This window comes from Centropristis striata, chromosome 6 (assembly GCF_030273125.1).
Source record: "Centropristis striata isolate RG_2023a ecotype Rhode Island chromosome 6, C.striata_1.0, whole genome shotgun sequence".
Classification (NCBI taxonomy): domain Eukaryota; kingdom Metazoa; phylum Chordata; class Actinopteri; order Perciformes; family Serranidae; genus Centropristis; species Centropristis striata.
The window spans coordinates 6,936,946-6,954,223 of record NC_081522.1 but is presented as its reverse complement, the minus strand read 5'-3'; the positions used below and the strand labels follow the sequence as shown (position 1 = coordinate 6,954,223).

Genomic DNA, 17,278 nt, shown 5'->3' with positions numbered 1-17,278 from the left:
GTTAATTAACAGTGTTAGGTGTGTTTAATTCGGCGTTTATCTGATCCAACCAGCATATTTAGTGAAAAATCTTACTTTGAAACAGTTTGCAATTTTTCCCTGCTGCCACTGAAACAGCGCAGCAAGCAGAGGCAGAGAACGATCTAAGCAACAAAATCTATTTAACTTTTCATGTTGTGGATTCATAAAACAGAAATGAAGAGTTTATTGTCTTTGTTTCTGACGAGCACTATAGATAAGTTAACAAACATCACTGCAAACAATGTGTATCCGTATGAATCATTCCTGTCACTAAACACATGTAGCTTTCAAAATAAGTAATAATAAATAAATATAAATATATTGGTTGTACCAAGAGTGTTGCCTTTGTGCTAGCTAGCTTTATTTGGCTAAACCGGAACTCAGGTACCATAAACCAGAAGTGACGTCTGTCATGGCGTCTCCCATAAGACTCTCAGGAAAGTTGTGGATAGTTAATAGCTAGCTAATAGCTAATATTATGCTACTAAAGTGTTCTACTCTAGGTAGTAAGTGATAAGCGGGACATGCTAACATTTGAGCAGATAAATGCAAAGTGAAATGAATTTCTTACACTTTTGCTCAGGGTTTTTTGGCTTTATAGTGGGTTAAAAAGAGAAACCACCACCAAAACCATTTGTATTGCCTTTCCATAAGCCCTCACACACACTAATTTAACTTCACAGAGTGTTCAGAGAGCGGTTAATCGACAGAAGATTTTGATTGATATTATTTGTAAAAGTCTCAAACAGCTTCACAAATAGAAGGCTTTGCTGCAATTCTCAGTTTCATCTAATGTTAAATTCAGTACATGAACCACTTTTTCAGACTGAGGCTTCACAGTGTTTGGAGGTTGGTGAGAATGTTGTGTTTTACGAGTCACAGCTATCTATAAATCTGTCCAGGAGAGACCGAAGTGTGGTGGCAGTGTTTTGGTTACGGAGGAAGTTTGAGAAATTTGGTCCCCACAGCAACTGTGCATCGCGTGGCTGTGTCTCTGAGCTAATACCAACTGACTCATTTTAAGCCCCTCCGGATAAGTGTGTCTCTAAAAGCCTCAAATGTAAACATTGTATAAATAGTTCTTTGCCGTGCTGACAGTCTTTGTGTGCCACGTGGATGACTTCCTTTAAAGCTTCAATGGACGTTAATGTTTGTTTCACTGAACCGAATACCAACTTAACACCTCAGCTGCCCCACTCCAAAACCTTCAGATAATGGTGTATGAATTATTTAGCCCTTGAATCGTGAGTATCTGAGGTTTTCATGGATTTTTTACACAAGTTGTCTTTTGTATACCTTTCAGGTTTATTTCAATAAGTAAGCAACTTCAGCATTAGATGCAGTCTTAGCATTTTTAGTAGTGGTAGCATTTTTAGCCATCTTAGCAAAATGGCTCCATGGATAGGTGCGTTGATCCGCAACTGTGTTTGCCACTGTGGCGAGGGATTGCCACAAAATTTAGCACTTTTCATCTAGTAAAACCATCAGAATCTCACTTTTGACTTAATACCTGCAAAACTAATGACATCAGCCTCACCTGATTTTGTGTTTAGTGCTAATTAACAAATGCTCATGTTCTAAACCAGCATGTTAGTTTGGGAGTAGGGAATCTGTTTATGTATATTTTCTATGTGCATCACAGGATGTTAATAACCATTAAGTTTAACTTTTTTTTTTTTTTTTAACAAAAAAAGGTCTTTCTTTTTCTTCTTCTTTTTTTTAATTTACCATACACATATTTTAGTGGTAATATTGAGATATAAGTTAAATTAATTGAAGTCACTATTTATTTATTTTTTGCAACTTTAACCCCATTTCAGTGTTTTGCAGAACTTAATAAGACACATTTGTTGCTCCATAAGCAATCAATAAGTGAGGAAGATGGTGTTCAGTCAATTACCAAGGTGTTGCTATTCAAACAGGCTACAACTTGAAACTGTAAAACCATTGTGTTTTTAAATAGAAATGAAACAGGTTTTACTGAAGTCTATATGGAAAATCTATAAAGCACTGAGGCTTAGAGCTGATACTGGAGATGAGATATTGTAAGGTTGGAAGTGGACAGAAGTGTTCAGGTCAGGAGGTCGGTTCATGTCTTAGATCTCCATACTGCAATAAAAAGCCCCTTTCAGACAAGAAATACATAACATTGCTGGCTTCATCTATCTGTTGGTGATTACATTCAGATATAGGTGACTTTTACATTAATGTTCTCCATGGCTTCATTCAGACTTGACATTTATTAAAAGAACATGTGAGTTAAAAAAGTATGATAGTGAGAAAGAAGTATTCTCTAACAGGCTGCATCAATGATGGATTTTAAAATGAGTTTTGCTCCTGAAGCTTTAATGTGCACAAGGGACACATACAGTGAAACTACAGATACACTTCACATCAGTTTAATAATTTAATGTTATTAGAGAGCGAATTCTGCTTCTAGTTGTGCACAAGCATTAACTGACGGGGCATTAAGTGTAGTTTCTATTTGCTCGCATGCTGTATGATTTTCTGGATATTTTCTCATGGACATGAACATTCATTCATCCACACAGCTGGCATGAATGAACAATGGAAATACATGGGGATGCTCCAGTTGCACCGTGAGACCAAATCGTTTTTAAACACTGATCTGATATGTAAAAACAATATCCTCAATGCCTGTTTCACAGTATTTCTAATTTATTAAACTGATTTTGTACAAGAAAGAATATTATTGAGATAACAGATTAATTTCAGTGATCTTAGAAGGCGATAGAAGACATTCATTTAATCTCTCTCTCATGTTTTACCTTGTGCTCTTGCAGCCTTTGTGTTGCTTTGTTTGCTGTAGTGAAACCGAGGCGGATATGTTACTTGGTCGGACCTATGACATTGTGGTCACGCTTTTAATTAAAAAATGACTAGGGAGCCTGCATATGTTCAATTTTAAAGGGTTCATGTCTAAAAGGGGCTTTATATCACTCAACAAAAGACAGAGTACTCAGGCAGAGACCAGTTTCATTTCTCTAAACACAACTAAATGTAAATATTACGAGGTAACCAGACATAAATGAGCTCTAAGGACCTTCAGTGCTGCTCCCAAAAGTTGAATTTGGAAGTGAACCATTTGTGTCTGCCTCTCTGTGGTCAAAATCTGACAAAAGAGGTAATTTAATCAAATGCTCTATCTTTTTTTCTCCCTCTCAGAGAGCAAACTGGTCGACAAGTCAGAGAGCTGTGAATCACCGTCTGAGACGCGAGAGGCCAGACTCCCAGGTGTGTTAGATTTGACTCGGGCAGACATAACAAAAGACCTCTCGCCACGAAGATTTGCAGCTTAATGTTACTGTTAAACATTTTTGCGTTAACGCCAGAACAAGTTGTATTTCAACTTATCGTCTTGGATGGTCTTTTGCCCACGCTCCTCTGGTTTTAATTTGTGGCACCACCCTGCTGCAGCTATCAGTGTGGCTGGCATGATGGTACAGAAGCCTGAGCTATAAAAGGCTTATTAGAGGTGAAGCGGAAAGTTCTTGAAGTACTACTTGGTGTAAAATATGGCAGCTAAATGAGTTTCGGTTTATTTTCTCTCTTGAGCTTAAAAAAAAAAAAAGATTAAAAGAACACATTAAGTCTTACCGGTTTGTCATTAAAAGCTTTAAAAGGCACCACACAATTTTTTTAAATTAATCTTTGCTTTTATGAGTAACCATTCATGCTGCTTCTGCTCTTGAGGAGAAGTCAGCTTAAGATATTATGAGTTTCTAATAACTTCTCTGAACTTAAACACAGCATTCTTATGTTCGAATTCTGCTAATTATTTCCATTTATCACCATCTCATGTCCTTAAACCTGTCACAGGAACCTTAAAAGCCGCTAATTTACATCCCTGCTGCTCATCGGCTGTTCTACAGTCCCTGCCATTTTTACAGCCTGCTGTCCTGAAGCATTGCTTTATTTTATTATCCATGCAGTAAAGAAGAAAAAAAAGGTCCTTTGCAGTCAGTGAGTCTGGCAAAGAGTTGAATTGATCTCAGTGCTGATAATTACTGCATTGTTTTCTCAGTAATTCTCACTATCTCCTCTCACTTTCTCACTAATTATCCCGGACCAAATCGACAGCAAAGGCAGCAATCGCCGTGAAAGACACCGTTGCTCTTCAGGTGAAAAGCTATTAAACTTTGCACACAAAACAACTTCATCTCTGGGGAAGACTGTTGTAATAATGCGTCATTTTTATTCGCAAACACAAAAGTAATCCCAGTGCTTTATGACAGCAATAACACGGTCTCAGCCGTGACGGTGACCATGACCATGATGACAGAAGCAGTGTTTGTGGGGTTCTGTTTAAGGTAAAAGTGGGTTTCCACATTAGGAGTGTTGCAGATATATTCACATGAATCCATTTTGAAAGCTTTTTACCCCAAAAAGCTCATACAAAATTTACGTGGACCTCCAGTTTCATCAGTCTGGATCAGTATGACTGACAGTTGCTCTCCGCACTGAGGCTTCAAGTATCGTGATAGGTGACGGTGCTCTGAGGCTTTCTTGTTTACACACAGGCGAGGATGAAAAGAGCAGATATGCTATTGACAGCTGGTAAATATTTTATGAAGCTGTTCTTTGTCGTCTGACATTTCTCTTGGCCTCTTCATCTTTTCAGTATGTTGAACAAAAAAAATATTTTATAAGAGCTTTGTTCTGACTGATTTATCTACCATTTTCATATGTGGACACAGACTGCTGGCACACACAATGTAATTTAGGAGCTATCCTTTTATAAATAAGGAGTATTTGCTTATATATGTGCTCGTTTTTGAGGACAAAGTCAGCCTCTATAGCACCTGTCTTTGAAGCCAGTTTGACCTAGTGGCTAAACAGTGGAATTACAATTTCCAGATGTGTCAAGAGATACCAAGGGGCTCAAAAGGACTTTATTAAAGGCTTACACAGGGAGAGAGACGCCTGAAAATCAACAAATACTTTTTTATGATAAAACCCCATCACAATGACAGAATTTTAATCAATTCTGTCCAAAACTTTTGGAAAGACTCGAGCAAAACAATGAAATAATCTTATTTCCATTCAAGTTAGGTGATTGCTAAACTAGCCGGCTTAATTTAGTAGTGTGTCTGCTCTAGGAAGATGCAGAAAAGATATAGGTACTTTTGTTTTTGCAAAGAAGTTAAATTATTTTGACTTCATGTGGCACTGAGAAACTTTCATAGGATTGAATGGAGCCCCATCTCTATCGATATCCAGTTCTATCCGTATCCAGTTCTCCTTATACTTCCATGGGACAAATTTTAATTTTAAATACATTTTAAATAAATAGGGAAATCAATACAAAGGCCAAGTAAATAAAGCTAATTAAAACAGGATTATCAATTAATGTCACATTTTATTAACGGGTATATTTAATGGCGTATTAATTTATTTATCAAATCACTTTTGGCTTAATTTGGCCGTTCTTCATATAAACCAACAATTATTTCCTTCATATTTTAAGCTGTTTATACATGTTATATTAATTGATTAATTATTTAGTTTTAAAGAATATCAGACGTAAGTAAAAAATGCTATTGCAATTTCCATGAGCTCAAAGTACAATTTTAAGTAGTTTGCGTTGTCTGATCAACACTTCTTAATCCAAAAATGTGCAGTTTAATTTCGATTGATTTTAATAAAATAAAATAAAATTGTTTGTTTTGTCCCCCCCCCCCAGAATCACTGCAATGAACAGATCTAATTATTTCATTCCTATTAAGTGTCCTTTCTTCCCCAATGATCAAAACCTCATGTACTAATGACGCTCAAGACAACAATTCATACATGGTGCAGATGGAAAAACAGTCATGTATTTCATGTTGTGTTGTGTTTTGACAGTACAGCTGTTAATAATTAGAGGATAATGGTGAAATGCTGGTGGAATAGAGCAAGTAAAAGCAGAGCTGACCCTAGTCCTGGCAATGTGATGACAGATGCTAAAGTTTGAAATTTGGACAGACTGACTCTTGAGAGAGAAAAGCTATTTCAGTGTGGTGTCAGGACGGATTTGTCATTTCACAGTCGGAGATGACATCGATTAGACGTTCGACTGATTCACAGAGAACAAAACACACTGGAGGTATGACTCAAAACCTGTCAGATAATTCTTCTGCAGTAGTAAGTGGAAAAGGCTCAAAGTGGGAAAAGTTGGAGGTTTTTACTCTCATGAAATTCATCCCCCCAAAACAATAATTTGATCTAAAATGGCATTTAAAGTTATATCCTGCAACAATGACAGCTAATTTCTCTGTGTGTAAGTATGCATATAATCTTACTTTGTAATTCTCTCCAGACTTTGATTTTGGTGAGAAATGCAGCTGTTCAGCTCAGAACTAAGTATTCAAAGAGGGCCATAAAACGATCGCCTGTTTAGCAGCATATTATTGTGTTCACTGGGTTTGTTTGTTTTTGGAGGAGGAAGAAATGATTATCCTAATATTTTTCAGATGGCTGAGCAGTTTATGATTGAGTCTTGTAATTGCCGATGTTAAGTGACACCCCATTGCTTTCAAGATGGGTTTTAAAGCTTTGCAACAAGCAATACTACCTTCAAAGCAATTAGGAGGACACACTTCCCTGGATGAGGGAAAGTACGCGGACAGCCACCTGTCTGGGGATTGGGAAACAGAGAGCCGATTTTGTGTCTGATTTTTCTTTTCATAAAAAGCTGTGTCAGCACCAGCATGTCACGATCACACGAAGGGGAGGAGGTGGGGTGTCCTTAGCCTCCCTCTAGTGGAGGCCCACTTTTCAAGCTTATACTTGAACAACAATCAGCTCATTTGGGAAATTAAATGACCAAATTCACTTCACTTCTTGCTTTCTGACCTTTTAAATTTAACTGAAGCAAAAGCAAAAACTGCACCCAAGTGTCGAAAAGTGACATTTAATGATTGGTTGAGCCATTAGAAAGCAGCAGGATGCACGTCTCTATTAGCAGCATCCATCTAAGGACCAGAGGACATGCAATGACTTGCAGGGATTTTCACAATTCCCTATGCCTTCCCTGACCTCCATCTAGTGCGCTTAAGCAGGGCCCCTGAGAAAAGCTTGACAACCACATTCACTCACTTTATTACCATGGGACTACACAGCATCAGCTGCAGGACACTAATTCATAGCTGGGCTACATTTTGCATAAGGACCTAAATTCATTTTAAAAACCACCGCTACATATTCTTCATAATAAGAGTTAACCCAGCTCCAGAGGCCTGTGCTTTAGAGGGGAGAGAGATCTAACACAGGAAAGAGAAATACAGACAAGCCTTTTCAAAAAGTCATTTCCTTGCACTTGGACCATATAATACAAAGCTAAGCTCAAATCTCTTTTTTGTAGATTGAAAGTCACATCTGTATCAAATACCCTGCAGGTTTAATGGTGGACCGTGTAAGCTGATCCTCTACATTTATGGAGCCTCCTAAAAAAGATTCTAAGAAATCTCCCGGAGCTTGGCTAAAAGGAAGAAAAGCAAAGCTAGAATAACTCCTATCATCTGAATCTGAGAGGAGGCAGGAACATTTAACAGAAACAGGGAAATGAAACAGGAGAAGATCGTTTTAATCAGTAAGGAGGTTCAGGTTTGACGAGGTGATACAGAGCCACTTGTGATATTAATGAGCCCAGCTGCATGGAACACAATTCAACTCATGTCATGAATACAATCCTGGTCCTCAGCACAGCCACCGATGAACTCAATGTCCAAAGAGAGGGCACACACCTGGAGGTGAAACCGACCTTTGTCGAGCTGCTGCAAAAATGGGTGATATATTTACAGCATAAAACACAATCTGAAATACAGTCATCAGAGGTATTATTTTGTGACTAAGTGACAATCTACACAGCTTTCCTGCTTTGCATTCATTTAGTATGACCTCATTTCCCGAGTACATTTCAAGCCACTCAATATTTCATAAGAGTAGTAAGAGAAATGTGTAATATTTACTATCTGGCACCATGGGGGAGCGTTCCATATAAAAACAGCAATCTGGCAAGAATTTCATCACTGCTCTTTTATGTGACAAATAAAATCATCTGTTATGATGGTTTCATGTTTATTTTCACATTTGTTTTTTTTTGGTTCACATGCAGTGTGATGCAATATGATTTACTGAAAACTGATTGTAGCCAGCTCTTCACTTGCTAAGTGTTTGTATTTGCACTGAATGTTGGTCACGAGGAGAGAACAGCACAAAAAATGGCCCTTGGATGAAATAACTAGCTATGAGATGTATCCTCCAAACACTCGCCAAGTCCACATGCAGACACACAAACACACACTCCTTATATCGCTGCTTTGCATACTTCCTCCTGGCTGATCATCATACAGCCCAATCCCCACACAACCTGCCCCAGGGCTCCCTGTCGGCCCATCCTGCCTTGGACAGAAACCGGCCCTAATCAGAGCTTCTTCCTCCTGGTGCATGTGACCATGTGTCCAGGAGCATCACCCGCCGGCCGAGACTGCACAGTACCCACGGTGCTCCATGGGAGCACCTCTTGCTCACCCGGTCAGCGGGCAAACGTGCAGCGTCAAGATGACAAGGCCATATGTTCCTACCCGCCATTTCCCCCCGCTCCGGAGAGCGTCTCTATCACTTCATTTGTGGCGTGAAGGGAGGATTTCTCTCAGTTTGCCTGTAGTGTGCATGTCTGCCTCTGATTCATGACATTTTGACACTTTATCAACATAATTGAGGAAGCTGTCAGGTTGGCCCCTGAATCACCTTTCAGTGATGTGTGTGACCCGATTGATCCACCACTTCATGTGCATATTGACCCAAGTATGCACTGTACTCAGGGGAGACACTTAGAGTCTCTGGTTGCCATGTAACATCAGGAACCAGCAGAGCAGAGAAGAAAGGCAGAGTATCACAGTTACAGCATGTCCCATACACACAAGCTGTGCTGCCACTTGCAAGACCAAGTCACTAGTCACAATACTGGATTGTCTTCACGCCTGTGAATGTTACAAAGCCAACAGTTCTCACTAGTTTGCTGCTGAGTGATGTAAAGCCAGGCCTTCAAAAAATGTCATTGTATTTTCAATGATAATTGTGGACAGTTGTAATTCAATTCTGATTTACGATAAGCACTGCAAGTGTTGATGAACACAGCTGGGAGGTGGCAATAAAGTGCCACAATTCCCACAGTGGCCTGGAGCAAGCCAAGCTGCTGTTGGCTGGCACTCGTAACCAGCACCTGTCCTGTCAACAAAATGTTTATAGGCAGATACAAAAGAAATGCACATAACGGTGATTTTCTTTATCAGTTAATTGGTTTTTTTTTTAATTACTTAGTCAATAAATCTTCAGAAAAAATGGCTTTCTGTAGTCCAGTGATGTCTTTAATTTTTTTTCTGTCAAAAGTCAGAGATATTCAATTTCCAGTGAAGCAGCAACTTGTCACATGTGAGAAACTGAAAGATTAGAGATTTGATTAATCTGATAAATAACTCAAGTCAATTAATTTTCCGCAATCAATTAATTGATTGTTCCAGAAAACAGAGAAAACATAAAACTGGCATTTTTTTTCCCGCTTTACTCTGTAGATAAGGCTTCTGAGTTAGCTTTGTCTCTTCCATTGTATTGACGAGTGCAGTGCCCGTTTAAAATGGGCCTGTTCAGAATGTGATGATTGCTCGGCCTCCAGTATTCTAAAGCAGTTAGTTTCTCAACCTTTTTGAGACGCGACCCCCAATTTAACATGCATGTTGTCCCCGACCCTCGCTCACTGAACAGAATCTCACACGCAAAGTTCAGATCACCCAAAAAAGAAACAAAATGACCAAAAAAAGGAAACAAAATGACCAAAAAGACACAAAATTACCAAAAAAGACACAAAATTACCAAAAAAGAAACAAAATCACACACACAAATTGACAACAAAATGATTTAAGAAAAAGACACAAAAGGACCAAAAAAGACACAAATTGACCACAAAATGATCAAAAAAAGAAAAAAAAGAAAAAAAGACACAAATGACCAAAAAACACACAAAATTACCAAAAAACACACAAAATTACCAAAAAAAGACTAAAACACATTAACACATTAACACTTTAACACAGTGGAGACAGAGCTGACTTCCAAAATTATTTGGTGACCCCCAGAAATCATCTCGCGACCCCAATTGGGGTCCCGACCCCAAGGTTGAGAATAGCTGTTCTAAAGAACCATCTATCCAAACAACATGCCACTTGACCCTCGACAGCTAGCTACTTGGGACCAGGCTATTTCTGGGAACAAAAGTCAAAAAGTTACATTGCTGAGGCTTGTTTGAGTTTGCTACAATGTAACATCTCCGGTCACTCCATCTTCATCTGCTGTACCCAGCATGCCATTTCGTGGTGTGACAGGAAACAGAGTGTTGCAGGGATTTGTAGGCTAACCCGTTATTAGTGTCAAACTGGTTCCATCAAAAAGCAAATGGGATCTTTTCATTAGATCTTGGATTATTGCAGTAAATAAGATCAGTGGCAAACAAAAGTTTATGATGCTTGATCTTCACTTACATTCATTGTTGAAATGGTTGCATGACTTCAATGTAACCACCACTAAGCTGAGGGTGACAGTAAAGAGCACACTTGTTAGTTACCACCTTTTTTAAGACATGGAAAAGCTTTAGAGTTCACAAGTGAGCTATTTACTGACATATTTTATGTTGTAAAAGAAAATGTGAAAAGCTTTGAAGCTTACAGACCTTATATCACACAACTAAACAAAAAACGGCACTGGAAAAAGTCGTTTTGGAGCTTTAGGACTTATGAGCAAAATATGTCCATAACACGCTACTAATAAATATGTACAGTCGATCTCAAGTGCTCACACTCAACACTGCACATCCTTCAGGTCCTCAGCAATACACCTGCCAAGTATGAAGTAAATTAAATCAATGGTTGTCGAGAATATTGAAGTACTGACAGACCGACAGACTCCTTCCTTTATAGTTAGATGCTGGTGTTTATACTAATATAGTATTCAGTTTGTATTCGACTTCATTTCACTTCTGTTGACCCTCAGAACAGTGCAGTTTCAGATGATGCATGTGTGCTGCATGAATGCCGTTTTCATCGTCAGTGTATCGGTTCATTTGTGCGTTTGACACGATGTTGCTCCTGCTTGTTTGTTTGTTTGTTTGTACAGTGCCTATCTGAAATTAAATTGCAGTACATTCCTTCTTGGTAGAACAACCTCTGGAGCGGCGGTGTTAGGAGAGAGGAGATTAGATCGACTCTCGCAAGGATGCTAATAAATGAAGAGACAGGAACAGAGAGTGAGATTGTGTTTGCGAGAAGGAGAGAAAGAGAGAGGAGGTTTTAAAAGGCATTAAAACACAGGGTGATTTCACTCATGAGGGAAGTTGAGTGGAGAACTAACAGGAAGTCTTTTCCCACAAGAGGAAACTAAGGCTTGTTACTGCAAAAGCAACTGACCTTGTGGCTTCTGTCAGGAAGGAATGCATGCAGAGGAGACAGACAGGGAGATAAACAGGAGCTCACAGTATAGGAGGATCACCCTCCAGTGCATACACACAAGCTCTCCCTCCCTCCTTCCCTCCCTCCCTCCCTCTCTCACTTTCTCTCTCACTCGCCCACTTACTCAGTATCGTTTCATCTGTCTCTCTCTCTCTCTCACACTCTCAGTCGCTGTGCTCTGACGGATGGGGATACACTGCCAAGAAGGACTTAGGGGCGAGAAGAGAGTGTTTCTGTTCTTCTCTGGTGTGTTTTCTTTCTCTTCCGCCTGGCTTCTCTCATGAGCTGTTAATTCCAGCCTCGGTCCCGAGGATGAGGAGGATCTATTTGTGAGGAAGGTGCAACAAAGGAAGAGGAAACAAGGAGCAACAGGGTGCTAAATTCTGCGAGCGGGAGTCAGCAAGAAGACCTTTCTTCTTTTCCTCCAGGCTCGAGCAAAGGTTAGTGAGGGAAGCTGCTTATCATTAAAATAAACACTGCCTGCTGGTATTGTTTTATTCTCTATTCTTTACTTTGTAACGTCTAACAAGAAATGGCTTTTTATATTTATCTTGGTGGCTATCAAGACTTGAAATAAATGTCCTCACAGAGCAGTTTTTTAAATTCAGAAGAGTTATGAATATTAAAAGTCCCTTTCTAACGTTTGTTTTTCATACAGTAAGTCCCCAAGTTGGTAACTGAAGTTTCACTCTCGGTCAACACAACTGTGTCATTTCCCAAAGGTAGACAGTGTGATTCTCAGGTGGAGTCTCTCCTTTGGCGAGGTAGCAGTGAGTGAGCTGCAGGAAAAGGCGAGGACAGTTCGCTCTCATCAGCCGTCACTTTACACAGGAGGCAATTAAGCAGGATTGGCAGCCGACTCTGCCGGTAACTTGGAAACAGGCGTGTGGGAGTCGCATGGTGGCACATGATAGGATTTAGAGGGAGAGGGGAGCAGAGGAGGAAGGAGATTCCCTTTGTTCATTCACACAAAAGCCTGCTCCTCTGTGAAAAATCCTGCTCTCGTCTGTGTGTCTGTGTGAAAACTGGCCCAGGGGCAGCAGCAGTTGTGAGCTTTTATGATTTTGCATGACAGCGAGCATTGTTCTGAGTCTGTGTACTGCAAGCGCATGTGCATAGAAAGTGTGTTAGTGTGCTATGTGTGGCGCTGTATGTGTGCTCATGCATGCACATGGAGAATATGTCTCTTGGGTGTGTACTGGAGGTCTCTTAGGTGAGCCCTCACGTTTAATAAGCACAAGTGGAAGAAATGATTAATGCTTTAAACTAGTCAGGCAAAGAGAGAAAAGGAAATATTCATAAAAACATCATCGCCCATATTGTGATTCCATACTCCTGCATGAACCAGTGTGTAATTTCTGTAATGAATGGACGAGCAGTTGTGTATGCAATGAATGAGCTCCCCAGGGACTCTGCCTTTGTTCAGGCTGTACTTTTTTACAGCATGTGATCCATAAAATTATCCTTGAAACCAATTAAGACCTATTCTGCTCAACATTTGTCACAAAGCCTTGTTGCAGCTATTTTTCAGCATATTTAAGATACCAGTAAGTGTGTCTGGAGATGCTTAAGTTGGCCTCTGACGCAGGCCGGTGAACTGTGAAGTTTCTCTTAAAGATTCCCTTATGGGTGGAGGGGAATTTGATTAACTATGCATTAAAGGGAAAAAAGAGCATTGTGTTCTGAGTGTAAACATAGGTGGAGGCACGTGAGGCAATTATTCTGAACTGTGTGTGTTTTGACACAAAAGGAGAGATAGTGCATAAGCCTAAGCCTGGCTGTCCATTTATTTCACTCACAGTAGAATGTTGGTCTATATTCAGCAGGATGTGTTTATACAAAAAAGTGAAGAATTTGCTTTTAAAAAGCACCAGTCAGAAGCAGATTAGTGACTATCCTTACTTTTTGTTTAGTCTATGTTGTTGTCACATAATCTCAGTCACCTCGACAGCGGTGTCCGAACATAAGCGAGGGTCAGGACAGTTGTGTCTGCCTATCAGTCATCAGTGGAGGGCTGTTTCCTGTGTCACCTTGTCTCAGGCACACACTCATTACTGCCTCATAGGGGCAGTTACAGTGAGCCCATCAGCAGCTCACTGACTTTCCCAACTAGGAGGAGTCATTGACATTGAGAGGGTGTTAATTTATGCTTGGTGCACACATTGACTCACACGTACAGTATACACACTCACTTTCCCCCCAGGCATATGCACCGTTACACACGTGCATGCACAAAAATTAGAATAACACACACACACACATGCACATTCAAACCCAGGGAGGCGGAGCATGTCGAGGCGTCGTGACCGGTGGCTTGGCAGAAGCCCTGAAGGTGAAAATTTTGAGTGAGAAGCATTTCAAATTCAGAACAGATGATCAAACTGGTGTCGTTACTGCAGAGTAGCTGGCGGCACCAGATGCAGACAATCTTTTGGCAGAGGAAGAGTTTCTGGTGCCGGAATCTCAAACATAAAAGTCAGAAAAGTCAGAGGCGATGAGCTGAAATTAATACAACTGGGGTATCGTCATCTCACGGATGGTGGTTCTTATCACGGTTCAGATGAGGCAAAAAAAAAAAAAAACCTCAGCGATACCAAGCTGCATTTTCTGTCACTGCACACATACCACAGTCCAGCCATATATCTAGACATATCAGGAGTGCAGACAGAGTAGGTTATTTAGGAGAGAGCACACAGTGAATTATAGAGTCTATTTTTTGGTCATGGTGAGATAGAAGTGTGTTCCCAGTTTATCGCACACAAACAGAAGACAGTTTTTGACCAAATATTGAACATTTTGTCATCCAAGTAGCTGTATATTCCCAAATCTCTACAAGGAGAAGTATAGAAGTAATATACCGACATAAAGCTATACCTACCAACCCATTAAATTAAAAAGAAAATTGAAGAACAGAAAGGTAAGAGAACCTGTTTACCAGCCATTCATCACTTATGTACAGCTTCAATAACAATCTATTATTCTTAACTATAATAACTATTATATAAACATTTCCTTTTTGCCTCCACCGGCTGAAATTTTCACCACTCTGCAAATATACCCAGAGAGCTACTTTATTCAATAATATCTAACTTGTTAGGCATTAATATATCACTGTCAGACAAATAAAGAATAAATAGCAATACATTGAATTGCTAAATAAACAGCATCACTCTTCAGTTTCTGTGAATTGCTTACTATTAAAAATATCACGGCAAACAACTTTTTGCAGCACTTTATAGTGTTAAAAAGGTTTTTTTTCAAATACACTGATAGTGATATGCCTTAGATAGGCCAATATTGACTGATGATATCTGTCAACCAATATATCTGTCATGCTCTAAACAAGACATCCAAGTGACTCAAAGTGAACACAAACAGACAGAAAGCTATTGTCACCTCTGCTATACCTCTTAATGGCCACGAAAGGGGCAGACTGGCTAACCATAAATGTGACAACTGAATTGTTGTTCAGGTAAAATCCAGTTTTCACGCTGGATTTGTTTGCCTCATTTTGACGCTTGTGGGTTTTAAAAATGGAGCACAAACGAATTTAAAAAAAATGAACACACTTTTCCATTAACCTTTTGTGAAATAAATTATCATTAGTGCTGCAATAAATCATTTTTTTCATTATTGCTGAACTTGTTGATTATTTTTTCCATCATTTAGTTCATTGTTTATTCCAAAAGATGTCAATTTTCAAGAGCTTGAGATAAAGTCTTGAAATGGCTTGTATTTTTCCAACCAACGGTCATTAACCCAAATATATTCAGTTAACCATCATATAAAACAGGGGAAACCAACAAACACTTACATTTTAGAAGCTGGAATAATATAATATTTTCTTATTTTTCTGCTTGACAAATGCCAGTCAATCAATTGATTTGAGGTTGGTTGTCTGACAAATATCAATAAAATATATTAATTATCGTAGGGCATTTCATTGGGCTCGAGGCATTTTGTCTTTTGCTGTTTCTCTGCTAACAATGATGTTACCATGATATAAACACAAGTGTTTTCTTCCATCAGGAGTCCAGATTGCTCAGTAAGTGCATGCCACCAGTGCATAGTTTAACTCGAACTTACTTAAAACCACCAGCTTCAGGTGGACATATAGTGTCTTGGTTTGGTTTTAAAAGATAATCTACAATATCTTAATATCTCCAAGATTCAGAATAAACTTACGTGACGAGTGAAAGCCCCTACAGACATGGAAATATTTATTTTAATGTTGATTACAGGGCTCCATGCTCTTTGGAGCATTACTTTGTTTTAAACTAGAGAATCACTGCATTTCAAAAACTAACTAAAAAGTCTAGCACCAAGACGCCTCTGTTTGCACATCTGAACAGAACAAAGGCTTTTATCTGACATTCTCAGTGCTCGGGATCCCCTCACCCCTCTCTCAAACCCCCCTCTCAAATAACATATTGAACAGTTTCCAACCGAGAGTTTAACTGATTAATAACACCAACAGCAATGGCAGCCAAATAATTACATTCCCCCACCCCAAAATAAACAGCAGCATGCAGTCACTCAGCATGCACAGAAGTGTCTTGTTTTCCGATCTGTGGTGCGGAAAACTCTGCATTCATTTGGTTTATCTGGTCTGTCATCATGATATCTCTCTCCCCGGGGTTCACACCGAGTTCCCCTGCCCTCGGCTTGGCTCTGTATGTGTGTGTGGGTGGGTGTACAGTATGTGTTCAGTATTCGTATGTGTGTGTGCTTTAATTTGTGTTGATCTCTGTTTATGTGCACGTTAGGAAGAAAGAGTTAGAGAGAGAGAGAGAGAGAGTGTGTGTGTGCATGTATTTACAGCTGTGTGTAGGTGTGAATATAGGTGTGTGTGTGTGTGTGTGTGTGTGTGTGTGTGTGTGTGGTTATGTGAGAGAGAGAGAGGCTGACAGAAGCAGGTTCCTTGATGAAACGACGACGTTGCCTTTGATGCTGGCTTCTCCTCCGTATCAGATTCCACCAAACAGATGATAATCTACCAGAGGCTTGTAGAGCAAAACACACACACACATACATTCACACACACACACACACACACACACACACACACACACAGTTATTGTCCCTACTCATCAGCTGTAGCTCCTACTCTCTCTCCATGTGACCCGTGTGTACTTCACCATTAGACCCCAGGGGCAGAAAGCCAGCTAACACTTGTGTCATTATACTGTCAGTGCTAATATCAGTGGTCCGCTCCACGTGCATCTCTGCGTCCTGACCGCTCTGGGCTTACTGTAACACTTCTCCAACTACCACACAAGTCAGAACTCTCTGCTTGTTTGCTGCTGATAAAACAGCCCATTTAATGTTTTCACTGAATCTAAATGTCAATATGTCAAGGCACATTTATTTTCCTCCTCACTGCGTGTATGTACATTGCTTTGAGCTTTGTTGGTGTGTTATTTTTTTTTTGTGGGGGGGGAGGCGGGTTAAAAAAATAAATTATTGGCATCAGAAAGGCATTTCCTTCCTTTTGTGCAGCTCCTGACTTAAGAGGCTGGAGGAATAATTAAATAACGAACAAGCTGTTGAAATTCAGACACAGGTTCACCCAGTGGCTGTTTTGAATATTAATGCACTGTTTGGTGTGCGTGCGTGGGTGCGTGCCTGTGTGTGTGTGTGTGTGTGTGTGTGTGCGTGCGGCTGGTCAACACAGAAGGGAAGAAAAATTACATCGATTCAGACTCCTTTGAGTCTTCTGTAGTATTGACCCAGTTGAAACTGTTCAATCACAGATG

The 17,278-nt window shown here is 39.8% G+C and overlaps 1 protein-coding gene across 2 annotated transcripts in view; it reads left to right on the top strand.

Annotated features, from left to right (window-relative positions):
- Positions 1 to 17,278, top strand: part of shisal1b (shisa like 1b) — a 71,339-nt gene that overhangs the window by 16,675 nt on the left and 37,386 nt on the right. Inside the window, exon 2 of one of the 2 annotated variants that reach the window (XM_059335141.1) lies at positions 11,691 to 11,962. The gene's annotated coding sequence lies outside the window, so the exon portion shown is untranslated. Of the gene's footprint in view, positions 1 to 11,625; positions 11,963 to 17,278 lie in introns of those variants that run through there. The other variant, XM_059335139.1, reaches the window with a different exon arrangement.